The sequence below is a fragment of the Narcine bancroftii genome, chromosome 8 (genome assembly GCF_036971445.1).
Source record: "Narcine bancroftii isolate sNarBan1 chromosome 8, sNarBan1.hap1, whole genome shotgun sequence".
NCBI classification, from domain to species: Eukaryota; Metazoa; Chordata; class Chondrichthyes; order Torpediniformes; family Narcinidae; genus Narcine; species Narcine bancroftii.
In genome coordinates this window covers 9736432-9751214 of record NC_091476.1, presented here as the reverse complement: position 1 = coordinate 9751214, position 14783 = coordinate 9736432, and the positions used below count along the sequence as shown (strand labels likewise).

The 14783-nt window shown below is 40.9% G+C and overlaps 1 protein-coding gene and 1 non-coding gene across 4 annotated transcripts in view; one reads left to right on the top strand and one right to left on the bottom strand.

The window, feature by feature from the left end:
- Nucleotides 1-14783, top strand: part of LOC138740345 (neuronal migration protein doublecortin-like) — a 248166-nt gene that overhangs the window by 62924 nt on the left and 170459 nt on the right. The gene's annotated exons all lie outside the window — the stretch shown is intronic.
- On the bottom strand, nucleotides 9351-9423 carry trnaf-gaa (transfer RNA phenylalanine (anticodon GAA)). The gene has a single exon. It is a non-coding gene; the product is annotated as a tRNA-Phe (tRNA).

Genomic DNA, 14783 nt, shown 5'->3' with positions numbered 1-14783 from the left:
TACTCAACAAAAAGTAAAAGGGACCAGGCCCCATCTAATGCCATACAGATTCCAGTCACTAAAATACCTGCTGGAGCTACTCAGTTCATTGAGCAGCAGCCCTTTATCAAGACTGGGGATGAGGAGAAGAGAAGCTAGTGTAAAGAGGACAGGGTGGGTTGGGTAAGTCAGAGGCCTGTAACAGTTAGCGCGATGCTATTACAGTGCCAGTTACCTAGGTTTAAATTGAATGCTGCCTGTAGGAGTTTGTACGCTCTCCCCATATCTGCATGAGTTTTCCTATAGGCATTCTGATTTCCTCCCAACCTTCAGATACACAGGGTTGTAGGTTAATTGGGTCTGATTGGGCAGCATGAGTTTAAGTGCCCGGAATCAGTTTCCACCCTGCTGTAAATAACATTAAAAAAAATTAAACCAGAGAGGGTTGAAGCCTGATGGAGAGAGGCAGTAGACTTGCAGAGAGGAGACAAAGGGATTGAGTTGAATTTTGTTGACCAATTTTTAGGATTAGATTTAGGGGGTCGACTATTACGTGCATACTACTTTTGACCGTGGTAAGTTCAAGGTGTCAGGAGCTTGGAAGGGTGGGCGGTCAGCCTGGACCAGGTGGTAAGTCCCCATTCGGGTATCAGAAGCTCAGATGGGCAGGAGGGTGGCCGGGACCGGGTGGCAAGTCCACATTCAGGCCATTGGGAACTCGGATGGGTGGGTAGCCAGGGCGTCGGGAGCTCTGATGGCTGGGTGGCCAGGGCCTAGGCAACAGACGATGGTGGGGCGTCAGGATTCGCAGACAGCTGGGGGAAAAAATAGGGTATCAACTTTTTTCTGCGATATATGGGGGGAAAAAAACAAATTTCAGGGCCAAAAATAGGGGTTTACCTATACATGGTATCAAGTATTACACATGTATATATGGTACTCATGAAGTGGTACATTTCACCTCAGTTGTGTCTCAACATGGGAACTAGGGACTAATGAATTGATCAAATCTTGGGTCATTGAGTGATATGAGGATTAGATGGAAATAAGTTCAGAAAGGATATCAATCAAGAATTTACCAAAAGGTGAAGTGTGCTCAAACAGGCACAGGGCCTGCACCTGATCCTACTTCTTCTGTTCTGGCCAATAGCAGCACAATAGGAAGTTGAACCATTAGCCAGGAGTTTTATAAATTATAATGAGCTGCTAAGTAAATCAACAACCAGAGGACTCCCAAGCCTGTCCCCATTAATAACACGAATTGTACTCTTCTGACACATTTTTCCATCACAGAAAGCATGATTCAAACTGAATGGAAGGGTTGTTTAAGAATAAGGCTCAACCCGAATTATTTACATATCTGCTGGGTCAGTGCAGTGTAACCTCTAGTCCCCTGACTTCAGCACTTGACCTGCAGTAACCCTTCGTGTCCTGGCTTTACTCTCTGATCTTCAATAACCAGCTGTTCCCTGGATTTAGTAAATATGCCTCTTGATTGATTGGAAAGACTACATTGATTGAAGACTTTGACTGAAGACATCAGGCCTTCTGCATCCATGCATTTGAATGAATTGACTGCATATCCCTCTGTGCCTTTTTTTTTAATACCATCATATATTGTAGTTCAGCTGACAGAAGGTGACCCCATGTAGTGAGATCAGATGGATTGTCACTTAATATTCGAGGACCGTCCACTGCAGTCAGCTGCCTACCCATGACTTATTAAAGCATGCCTAATAACCAATGGAAAATCACAATACTGACGGACTGAAGTGGACCAGCTGCTGTTGGGAATCACCCACATTAAATCAAACACGAAGCAAACATCTTAGTTATCATTTCACTGAATTATTGCTTGCAATGTCTCATTATTAAAGTGCAATAAATAGCCTCACTAAAGTTATGAATAAAAACTTTCATTCTTGGACTACATATGATTTAAAGTAGTTGGAAACATCACTAAAAGGCAAAATATTATTATTATAAATGACGTTATTCTTCCTGGCTGTGCCATAATTTCTCTTCCTCCTGAGTTGAAGACAACTTTTTGGATTAAATGTGAATGTATATGTTGAAATCTACGTAAAAGTTACATTTTGTAGGATCACAGTCATTTATAGGAAGAGCCTACATCAATGTGAGATTGAATAGACTATTTCTTCAAGAGATGTGTGCATGTCTGAATAAATCACTTCTGTGATACTGGAAGCCCTGTGGGACTTCACTGAAATGATCTTTTCCTGATTTGAGTTTGAGTATAGCAGCAGGCGATTTAACTGCATTAGAAGCCACAGCTGAGGCGTCTTTTACCCTCTGCAACATGATACAGGTCATGGATGTTTCGTGTAGAATAGTCACCAATAAAAATATTAACTTTCCTCTTTGTGTAATTTTAATTCTTTCAGTTTTATATTTGCGGTTAGTAAAAATATATCTCAATCATTTTTTTCTTCTCAATCCTACAGAATGTGTTAACTCTAATTGGAAATTCGTATTCACTTTCTCTTTTTGTCATCTTTATGACTTTAAATGACCATCTGTGGCCAACTTGTTGCTATCCATATGTCCACATAAGAACAGAATGAAGAAGCCTAAGGTAGTGTCAAACACATTTCACGTATGTCCATTATAACTCCATTGCTTCCTAGCAACATCCACCAACATTGGGCACAATGCTGGAGACACTCAGCAGGCCAAACAGCGTACTTTACTTAGCAAAGATAAAGATACATATCCAACGTTTTGGCCTTGAGCCTTTCATCAAGGTATGAGCAAAATATAGGCAGATACCTGAATAAAATGGTGGGCGGAGGGGGGGGGGGACCATAGGCCCCACAACGGAGGGAGGACACAACAGAAAATAGGTGGAAGGGGGAATAACTTCCCCAGATTGAATGATTGTTGATACTGCATCTAGAAATAGCTACTCATTATAGAGGGCATTGTTGCCAAGGTACAGAATACAGAGCGGTGCCTTTCAAAGAAGAAGCCTGTGGTGCTCAGTCTTGCAGCTCTGGAGTGAAAGATCTGTGGTGTTAATGGTGCTGAACCCAACTGTTCCTGGCAAGGGTAACATTGTTAGGTCAGGGCAGGGGGAACAGTAGCAGTGGGTAGTTGATGGTGCTTATGGGTCCTTGCTGGGCTTCCCTTTGGCAAGTAGGTGATGGACTAAAAATAGTTCTGGACGCTAACAATTGTGGAGGTTGTCTCATCACCAGGAAATGGTGGTGGTGAAGAGACAGAGCAGGGCAGGAAGGAGACCAAGGTGGGAAGAGGAAGGATGGAGGTACACAGGAGCTGGAGGGATCTGAGGTGGGGTGAGAATGAAAGCAGGGGCATTGGAGGGCAGCATTATGAGGAGGTGAGATAAAAATAGTCTGTGGGTAAAAGCATGAATGTCCTGTGTCCATTCCTGTATGTAATTCCACAGTAGATGTGCATGTTTTTGTAGAATTTGTATGAATGATCAAGGCCAACATTTGTTTGTACTAAGTCTAGTCAGTAAAGCCCAACAGTAGTGTTTTTCCTCCTTATCATGGTACCAAGATCTAACTGCCACCCCACATTAAAGTGGATCATATACAGGGATCTTCCACTCCTCCTCCACATCACTGGAGTTTAAACAAGGGTCTTCGAAATAAGGAGAATCATTACTCACAGCAGATCTTGGTTCTGACATACTCTGGGTTTGGATTTTAATCAAAACCATTGATCTATAAGAAAAAGGAAGATTTTAAGCGGATGATTTATATCCAATCTAAATGCGAGAAACACCCCCCTCCCCCCCAGTGGGCCACGTCATATTTAAGGGAGCGGAGGGCGTGGACTGAAGTCTTTAATTTGGGATCCTAAGCTGTTTAGGGGATGAGAGAGAAGTATGGAAGAAACCAACTAAACTTTATTGCTTCACAGGGAAGGGGCCCCATAAGCTTGAGCAGAGTCCCAAGGAGCCATAACCAAAAAAAAAGGTTGAGGATGGCTGATGTATAGGATTGGCAGGGAGAGGAGGTGGAGGGGGGGTGGGCAATGATTGAGGTGGGGCGAGGTCAGATATTGAAGTTATGCATTGTTGTCAGTCAGTTGCCTCCGATTGTTGTTGGTGGAGTGAAAGAGGAGGCTGAGGGAGGTTAATAACGAGGCAGTCTCGCATGCTGGCTGTGATGCCATTAAAAATTCTGCGGCACAGTTGGCTTAGCGGTTAGTGCAACATCTTTACAGTGCCTGCGATCAAGACTGGACTGGGGTTCAAATCCTGCACTCTCTGGAAGGAGAGTGTCTGTGTGGATTTTCCCTGGGGGTTCCGGTTTCCTCCCACCATTCAAAAACGTACCGAGGGTGTTGGTTAATGGGGTGTAAATTGGGTGCGACGGACTTGTGGGCCAAAATGGCCTGAAACCATGCAATGTATGTCTAAAATTAAAATTAAACATCAGCAGGTTAAGTAGTATCAGTGGAGAGAGAAACATAGCTAATTTCTCAGGCCCTTGGCCTTTAATCAGGACTTATTACTTTTATTTGGTTATTTGGCGTCTGCAGGAATGTATTTTTGTCAACACAAGGTCTATTGTTTGATGCCTACTTGCTTATTAAAAGTACATTCGGTGTTTTGGAATGTAATTGATCCATATCGATCCTGATACTGTGCACCCATGTAAAATACACAGCTGCACTCATTTAGCAGGAGCTAACCCCTACTTTACAATGTTTGTGACCCTGTTTCTAACTTAACTCTACTGCCAGAAGTGGTAGAAGTCTGTTAGGGTGGAGTGGCACACAGTGCAGCCTATGAAAGCTGTCGTCTGTGAGACAGTCTCCATTGTGATGGATGTGGGATTGGTGGAGATTTCTGGGATGTGGAAGTTCCGATTCATTAACTTTTTATTGCCTTGCCAATTTTATAGTAAAATTGCAATCTTCAAAACATGAATTCTCATCAAAGGTGAACAACAGGATTTGTCGGCTGGTTTGATGGATCAAATGTTGAGTCTCAGCAGAGCCTGGTCAAGTTATAAAATATGCAAGCAGAAAATCCCCGCTGGTCCAGAATCCCTCTGAGAGATTACAATGGTACAGTGCTTAAATTATTGGACCAGGAATCCTGCGACCCAGATTGGTTTAAACCCAGCTGGTACTTTTATATTCAGTTAATTACATAAATTACAAGATTAAAACCCCAGGATCTGTCATGGTGGCCATGAAACCAGGTAGAACCCAACCAATTCACGGAGAGAAGGAAATTTACTGCCTCTGCTGTTTTGGCCTGTAGCTTTAAACTGTCCTTAAACCACTCAGTTGAAGGCAAATCAAGAATGCAAACCCTCCCAATGACCCCCTTATCCAGTGAAAGGATGCATTTTAAATGTTTTATTGTGGGGTGGAGGTTAGGAAAAAAAAATCAATGGTGCAGTTTGTCAATGAGATTTTATTTGCATTGAATTTAGCATTCATGTTGTAATATAATATTTTACAGTGGGAGCGTTGGAACTGCCTTATCAGCTGCACCTCTGATTTGGTAGCATTCCCATGATTTTTTTCTCTCTCTTTCATAGAAAATATGACAAATGTTTGACCTAAATGTTTGCCATGTGTAATATATGAATGAATGAAAAGATGACAAAGCACGATCCCACGGATGGAGTAGTGAGATAATATTGATAAGTGGCCACAGTGGGGCAGAACTGTTTCACATTTAAAAAAACCCAGCAGCCTGCTTTCCACATCCCTGACTTAGCTCCATACTTCTTGATTCACTAGCAACAAATTAGAATGTCTGATTCGGGTTTTTTTTGTTGCAAACTAATAGGTAGAAACGTAATATCGACTCGTTTATATATCAAACATAAAACAGTGCAGGATAAATGATAAACAGTTTTTTCCACAATAAAACTGCACGATCCCGACACTACATCAAAGGAAGCATTTCTGTGATGTGAATATTAAGGAACTCTGCGAATGGATCAGTCACGAGCCCCCTTAAAAATAATCGACTCGAATTCCTGGTTGGAGCTGATCCGAATGTATGGTTTCAGCAAAGCCTGTGGGCAGAGGTAAGCCACTCACTCTGCTTCATGCCCCCTTTCAACGTTGACAAACCGATGACCTCATCCTTCAAGTCACCGGGATGTCTCGCTTTAAATGGCGCATTGGTGGCCACTGGTGTGGCAAGAGTGCGCTGACGTCACCTGCCAAGGTGTCCACTCAGCCCCGGGTGTAAGTGATGTCTCCCGCAAGTCTGCGCTGGTTGGAGAGGGAGGCCATTCAGTGGTTTTCAAACTGCCCCCCCCAAACTCACATTCCTCCTGAAGTATTACCGATGTCATCGGGGCTCTGTAATTAGTAAGGGATTGCTTAAGGTGGTGTGTCAGTGGAAAGCAAAAGCTTTGAAAACCACTGTTTTTATCATACTGTTCCTAATTGACTTGTTATGTGCACGGTTTTCTAACTCCAAAGGAAATGGGCCAATGACAATTTTTCTCAAGCAAAATATTTCAGTAACAATTGGGTCTAGAGCAGTGATTCTTAACTTTCCCTTTCCATTCACTCAAGCAATCCTTTACCAATCACAGAGCACTTATGACAGAGGAATTATTTAAAGTGGTATGTGAGTTTAGGGGACAGTTGAAATTAAACCCTCTGAAACTCTGCAGCCTTTCGAAGAATTAACACCATACAGTCCTTTACCATTGATGGGGGATAAGGGGAATGACAAGGTGTCTCTGAACATTTACTGTTCTCGCATCCCTCACGAGGCCACAATCATTTGTGCAACTGCCCATTGGAGGAAAACGAACAGGACTGCTTAATCACCACGTTGGATCAAACAATTCAACCCCAGAGAATCACGGCTGCAGGCCTGAGGTGAGGAACCGTTCACTTTGCCAAGGAGAATGACCTTTTGCAGACGGATGACTAAGTCCACGACTCATAGTGAATAATTATGATGTGCTTATACTCTTTTGTCTTTTACTGTCTCAAAACAAGTTAGAGTTTCCACCAAAGTGATCCCATCTGAAAAAATATCTCAAAATGACCCACTGGATACAAATAAAATTCCCTTGCGGTTTCTTCAAGCGGTACTCCAAACATTGCAAGCTTTCAAGATATTTGCATACTATTGGCTTCGTCCCAAAATAAGAAAACCATAAATTATTGAAAGATCATAAAACTATTTACAGAACATAGTTGTGCAATACAAAAAAGTGCTGGAGAAACTCAGCAGGTCCGAATGTATGGTTTCAGTGAAGCCCCACTAGCCAGGGGCTGCACTCACTCTGTTTCCCTTGGAAGTAAGGGTTCATCAACTTTTCAGACTTTTGTTAATGTATTCAAAGATTTATATTTAACTTTTTTTTTTGCAAGGTAAAGCATACTATATTGCAATGGATGTGAAATATGCCAAGCTGGGCTTTGCCTTTTTCTGAAGTAAATCCATTGGATGTAAACATCAAAAAAAAGATTTAAATGTGAAGGAGGGGTCTTTGAGATGCAGAAATAGTTTGCCTGACCACAATTTTATAATTAAGTCAGCAGATGGCAACAGACTTAGCTGAAACTGAAAATGAACAATGGAGAAGCCCACTAACTTTAGTTTCTGTTCTACAAACTCCTTTACAAAAAAGAGTGGGATAATGCAGTGGAATTCAGCTGCAAGAGGAAATTGAGTTAAACAAAATCTGTAGAGGAGTGGAAATATTTTAATATTCCACCAAGCTAATTTTGTAAAACAGCACAATAAACCAGGAAGTACAAACTACTCCTTTTGCAGCTTTGTGGGTAATCTGAATCCTTAAAAATGATATCACTGTGGTGAGATGTAATTACACCATTAGATCACCAGGGGCCATCACGGTGACCTTGTCTATAAAGCAGTCCAGAGCCGCAGTCTAGCCTTCCAGGTTCGTCTTGCAGAGAGAGACAAGACCTCTTAGTGTACATATTAATTTATTAAAGTTGTCTTATACTCGCACTGCTGGTGTGGTTATTGTCAGTACAATCACCATTAGTTTATCTCATGAGAGAAAATTTTGTGAAAGTTCTTATCAGTAAACTCTCATAATTCAAATCAAGAGTTGCATCCCTGGCTAGCTCCTTTTGACATTCTAAAATCCCAGGCTGATCAAAAATATATGAGATCCAAGGGAGAATAGCATACTAGATCCAAGAATGGCTCAGTGGGCAGGATACAGAAGGCAATTAAGTAATGATTTTGTGATTGGAAGGCTGTTACCAGAGCGGTTCCAAAGGCTCTGTACTCAGATTTTTTGCTTTTGCTATGTATTTCAGTGATTTTTGTGTTCAAGGTGTTAGACAGTGGTTCTCAACCTTTTTCTTTCCACTCACATACCACTTTAAGTAATCCCTATGCATAAGTGTTCTGTTATTTAAAAGGATTGCTTAAGGTAGTATGTGAGTGGAAGGGAAGGTTGAGAATCACTGCTCTAGACCCAATTGTTACTGAAATATTTTTGCTTGAGAAAAATTGTCATTGGCCCATTTCCTTTGGAGTTAGGAAACCGAGTCAATTAGGTACGATTAAAACAGTGGTTTTCAAACTTTTTCTTTCCACCCACATACCACCTTAAGCAATCCCTGAGAAATCAACCCTAACCTATATATTGCCTTTCATATTTTTATGTACTTCACCCTTCATCCTCCAATAATCCAGAGAATACGATCCAAATTTGTCCATATTCTCCTTATTGCTAATGTTCTATCTAGGCAACATCCTGGTAAACCTGCTCTGCACCCTTTCCAAACTGTCCACATCTTTCCTGAGATGCAGTGGCCAGAGCTGCTCACAATATTCTAAATGTGGCCTAACCAAAGCTTTATATAGCTGAAACATGATGAGTTCTCAGCTTGGCACCACAACAGCATCGTTCTATAGATTTGCTGAATAAAAGGGTTGATGAGTCAGCATACAGGATGGGGGATTGAACACTTGGCTAAATGGGGTACCAACAACGACCTCTTACACTATGTCTCCAAAACCAAGGAGCTGATTGTAAATTCTAAGAAGGGAAAATGAGAGGTGAATGATACAGTGATCATTGGGGGATCAGAGTTGGAGAGTGGAAGTAAATTTAAATTCTTGGGAGTCACTATCTTGGAGGACCTTTCCTGATGTAGATTTTTTTTAAAATTTAGACATACACGCCATTTCAGCCCACGAGTCCATGCCGCCCAATTTACCACCTAATAATCTACACCCACATTTCCAATGGTGGGAGAAAATCCACACAGATACGGGGAGAATGTACAAACTCCTTACAGACAGATCGGGATTCAAACCCTAGTCCTGATCGCTGGCCCTATAAAGGTGTTGCACCTACTGCTATGCCAACTGTGCTGCCCCAAAGAATCCCGACTACTCCCAAAACCCAGGATTGAACCAGGGACCTTTAGATCTTCAGTCTAACACTCTTCCAACTGAGCTATTTCAGATACTAATGTCATTGTGAAGAAAGCACGTCAGCGCCTCAATTTCCTCAGGAGTTTGCAGTTCGGTATGACATTGGAAACCTTGCCAAACTTCTACAGATGAGTGGTGGAAAGTGTACTGACTGGCTGCACCGCAGCCTGGGGATGGTTGGGGTGGGGGTTGGCACCAATACCTCTGAGTGGAAAGCCCTGGAAAAGATAGTGAACTCAGCCCACTACATCACAGGCAAAGCTCTCCCCATCTTTGAGAAAACCTACATGGAACGCTGCCATTGGAGAGCAGCAGCAATCATCAAGGATTCACACCACGCAGGATATGCTCTCTTCTCACTGGTGCCATCAGGAAAGAAGTAATAGTGTTACAAGACTTGAACCACCAGGTTCAGGAAAAGTGGCTACCCCTCTGCCTTCAGACTCCTAAACAACAGATGCAATCAGAGACTCATATATGGATGCTTACTTTCCATATTATTTATTACTGATTGTTTTCACTATTTGCACAGTCAGATTATTTATATTTCTCTCTTTGTTTACATTTCTCTCTTTTATATACATCTTTTTCTTGAGTACAATGTACACTTACCGATAAGCAGAGATTCTGTCTGGCCTGCTGTATGTATGTATGTATTTTGGCAATAAATTTAAACTTTGAACTTTGAAGGCAAGCATGTCATCTGCCTTTTTAACTTGCAGAGAGCTATGGACTTCCATCCCAGGATCACTCTTTGCATCATTGTACCTTAGAGTCCAGCAATTTACTTTTGATTTTCCTCTTTCTTTTGACCTCCAAAAATGCATTGCCTTATACTTGCCGGGATTAAACTCCCTTGACCGTTCCTCCACTCAAATTTCCATCTAGTGTATACCTTGTGGTATTGTTTGACGACCATCCTGACTCTCTGCATTCCTTCACCAATTTTCGTGTCATTTGCAAACTTACTGAACAGACCGTCACATTTTTTTTAGAGATATGGTATGGGAACAGGGCCCTTCTGCCCCATGAGCCTGTCACCAATGAACTTACAAATCCTGGACATTTTTGAAGGGTGAGAGGAAACTGGACCTCCCGGAGGAAATCCATGCAGGTCATGGGGAGACCGTACAAACTCCTTACAGACAGTACCGGATTCGAACCTGGGTCGCTGGCGCTGTAATGGTATTGCGCTAACAGTCCTGTGTCCTTTAACACTTTCACCCAAATCATTTATACTGACACAGTAACGTTACTGTTACTGCCTTCAAGGAAGGAAATTCTGATGACTTGCCTATCTCTGTCTATTTGCTTGTACTGCAGGATCAGAGAAATGTTTCCTTAGATCAGCCAAGCAGCAGCCAAACAATACCAGCTGTTGCTGCTTCGTTGCCTGCTGATTTACAGTTTATCATCCTGATAAGTTTCAATGTAAATGTGTTCATAAAATCACAGGAAATTTACCACACCGAAGGACCCCAATTCAGCCCATTGTACTGGAACCATTTGAGAAAACAGCTACCCAATGTAAATTTACCATCCAGCCCACAGGTCATGGCTCTTCAAATGAATATCTGGCTACTTTATAGGTCCTTCTATCTCTATATAGGCAGTGAATTCCAGATTCCTGCAACCATTTGGGTGAAAAACCTTTCATCTCCTTCCCTATACTTAAGTTACTTAAACCATTAACTCCAAACTTATGACCCCATTGCTGAAGGAAATAGGATTCTTTGACTTTATCCATACCCTTCACGTAACTAAAGTAGGTTGTCCTCTTTATCCTTTGTCCCATAGAAACAATCACAGTTTGTTCAGTTTTTCCACAAACTAAAAATCCTCCAATTTTCGAGGATTTTGGGCAGCAGTTAGTGCACAACAACACGATTACAGCGCCAGCGGCCCAGGTTCGAATCTGGTGCTGACTATAAGGAGTTTATACGTTCTCCCTGTCTTTGTGTGGGGTTCCTCAGGGTGTTCTGGTTTTCTCCCAATCTTGAAAATGTACCCACATTTCCATGTTAATTGGGTGTATTTGGATGGCTTGAGCCCATGGGTTAAAAGGGACTGTTATCACGCTGTATGTCTAAATTAGATTACAAATTTTGCTAATATTCTCTTAAATTTCCTCTGCACCATCTCTTTTGTAATCTTTCTTGCATTGAGATAACCCGAATCATAGGAAGAGTTCAAGTTATTGTCTCATTGATATTATATACAATTCTAGCATGACCTCCTTGCTTTTATGCCTTGCCTAAAAATGTCTCTTTTTACCACTTATTGCTCTGCTCTGTTACCATTTGTTCACCCTCTTCACGTGCGTGACTACACACGTTTCTGGATTCTGTTTGCTCAACTGACCCGTCCATCAAATTCCTCCTGTGGTCTAAGGTTTTCCTCCTCACCATTAACCACATGACCTACTTTTGCATTATCTGTAACCTTTATCTTTCAAGCCAAAATCATTATTCTGTATGACAAACAGAAGTGGTGCGAGTACTGATCCCTATGGAACTTGAATGGAAAAATCCTTCAGTCACAGAAAATATTTGCATCCTAGCACTGAGACAACTTTGAATTCTGGATTCCACTTTTCCCTGGATTATAATATGGTTCCAGTTCAGTTGTACAAAATGTCACTGAGGCTGCACTTGGACTATTTTGTTCTGTTCTGGTCACCACATTATCACTCAGACTGAGAGGGGGCAGAAATGTTTCCCAAGGATGTTGCTAGATTAGAGGGCTCGAGAGATTGGATAAGATAGGTCTGTTTTCCCAGGAGCGAAGACAACTGAGAGGTGACATGTGAAAGGCATAGATAGTCTGTTTCCCAGGGTAGGGGTGTCCAAAACTAGAGATCAGAGGTTAAAGGTGGGAAGGAGGATTTTTAAAGATCTGTGGGGTAAATTTTTGACACAAAGAATAGTTGGTATCTTGAATGAGCTACCAGAGGAGGTAGTGGAGGTAAGAAAAGTTAACAAAATTTAAGAAGCATCTGAGATGTACATATGTGAGCAAGCCACAAAGGGATCTAATGCAGGCAGGTGGGATTAGCATAGATAGGTATAGATGCTGTAGGCCATAGGGCTTGTTACTATCTGTACACTTCTGACTTGATGAATCTGCATCTAAACAATCTTGATTTATAAAGTCAGTGTTGCACTTTCCCAAACAGTGAAGAAAGATTTATCACCAATGTACAAATGTCTATTTTGTACGATTCATTATATACCCAGTCCATCTCATCGATTAATGTGATGTTCTCTGTAAGTATTCTGTTCTAGGAAATTGACCATTTCCTATGATTAGAAACCTTCATTTGACATGGATACATCTAGAACTCATCAGAACATGTATTCAGGAGGTTAGAACCAGCAGCTTTGTATTATGTACAATGGAGCCTTTTCATTATCTTGGTTAATTTACGAACAACCTGTCACTTGATATAAAATGAATGAGATGCTTCATCAGAAACGGCTGTTTTTGTTGTAAGTAGGGTGTTTTTTTTTTAATATGTCCAAGAACGGAAAAAAGCAGAACATGAAAAAAATTCATTTAAACAATCAATTTCACTAAGTGCAACCTACCTAATTATTTTGTTATATGGAATATCATTTAACATATGAATATCTGTTGTCATGCCAGGTTTTACAGAAGGCGGGAGTACCATTTATTTCTACATTTCTAACAAAGTTTATGAAAACAATCTCTATCATTATTTGATTTCATAAACATCCCACTTATCCATTTTTCTTTCTTGCAAAATCCTCACCTTAGATTGCGTTCAATTTTTTGCTTACAACAATTTGCATTTATAGAAAATATTCCTAGTTAGAGCAACAATGTTCATGATCTGAGGGGAAAACATCATTGTATAACCATTTGGTGAAGAGATACCTGATTGTGAAGATAGTACAGAAGGAACTGTGGGTCTGGCAGCATAGCACATGTCTGGAATTGAGGAGTTGTAGAATTTTGGTCATTTGGGGTTCAAATGTGCCTCCATTGCATGTGTGTATGTACCGCAATCTATCGATTTGGAAATTAAGCGAAATGCGAAAAGTCTACAGATGCTGTGTTTGGAGTAAAGACATGAAAATGCTGGAGGAACTCAGCAGGTCATGCAGTTCCATAGGAGGTAAAGATATATATAGTATGTAATCAATGTGTTCAGGCCTGAGCCCATGGTCAACTGGATGTTTTACAGCTCTCAACTGCTTTACCTACATGCAGAACATCTCTTGTACTTCATTTGTTTTTCAAATAGGCTGGCTTTTACCATTCAAATAATATAAGCCTAACACATTGCTAAAAATACAGGATGTCCAATTATTCCTGCTCTCCAACAGTGTTCACTTTTAATATTACTCTTAGGTCTTGACTCTGTGAAAGGTGAAGAGGAACTGATTAATATTTATTCATCAATTCATAATTGACAATATTCACACATGAAACAAAAAAGGCATCATCCCTCGTGAATTAAGGACATCCCAAAACAGAAAGGGCCTGTTTTCATACTGTATCTCCAAATTAATTTAAATCAAATTACATCCCACAAAGTGCTTCTGAATTTTAACACTGTTGTCCTTTAGGAAAGCTAGCAGTGAGATAGTTATATGGTTGTAAGAATGGATTAAACAATAAATATCAGTTAACAGTGGTTCTCAACCTTCTTCTTTCCACTCACATCCCACTTTAAGTATTCCCTATGCCATCGGTGCTCTATGATTAGTAAGGGATTGCTTAAGGTGATATGTGGGTGGAAAGAAAAAGTTTGTAAAGCACTGTTTTAATCATCCCTCATTAACGCGTTATGTGCCCGGTTTCCTAACTCCAAAGGAAATGGGCTAATGACAATTTTTCTCAAGCAAAATATTTCAGTAACGATTGGGTCTAGAGCAGTGGTTCTCAATCTTCCCTCCCCACTGATGGCATAGGGATTACTTAAAGTGGTATGTGAGTGGAAAGAAAAAGGTTGAGAACCACTGAGTTAGAGTGTGGGAAGAACTCATATGGGCCTTCTCTGAAAGAGTGAATGCTAATTTTTACATGCATTTGGGAGAATGCATATGACCTTGGTTTAATAACTCATCAAAAAATGGTCTTAGCCTACGATGCACGACAAGTTAGCCAAGATTTAGGGTCTAAATGTCTGAAATTTTGTGCTTCACAGGTTTCAGTGTCAGGTTTGCTAACTTCTGCTTCTCACTCCATCTATTTCCTTAGTTGCTGAAACCTCAATTATAGCTAGAAATGACCTTAAAACCACTTTTGGCAGAATTGTCACCATCTATTCTCTCTTAAAGTTATCCTAAACTTTGTTGTATCTTAACTCATATCAAGGTCATATCTTACAATCTTTCAGTGCCCAAGAAGAGTGTGGTAACCTGCC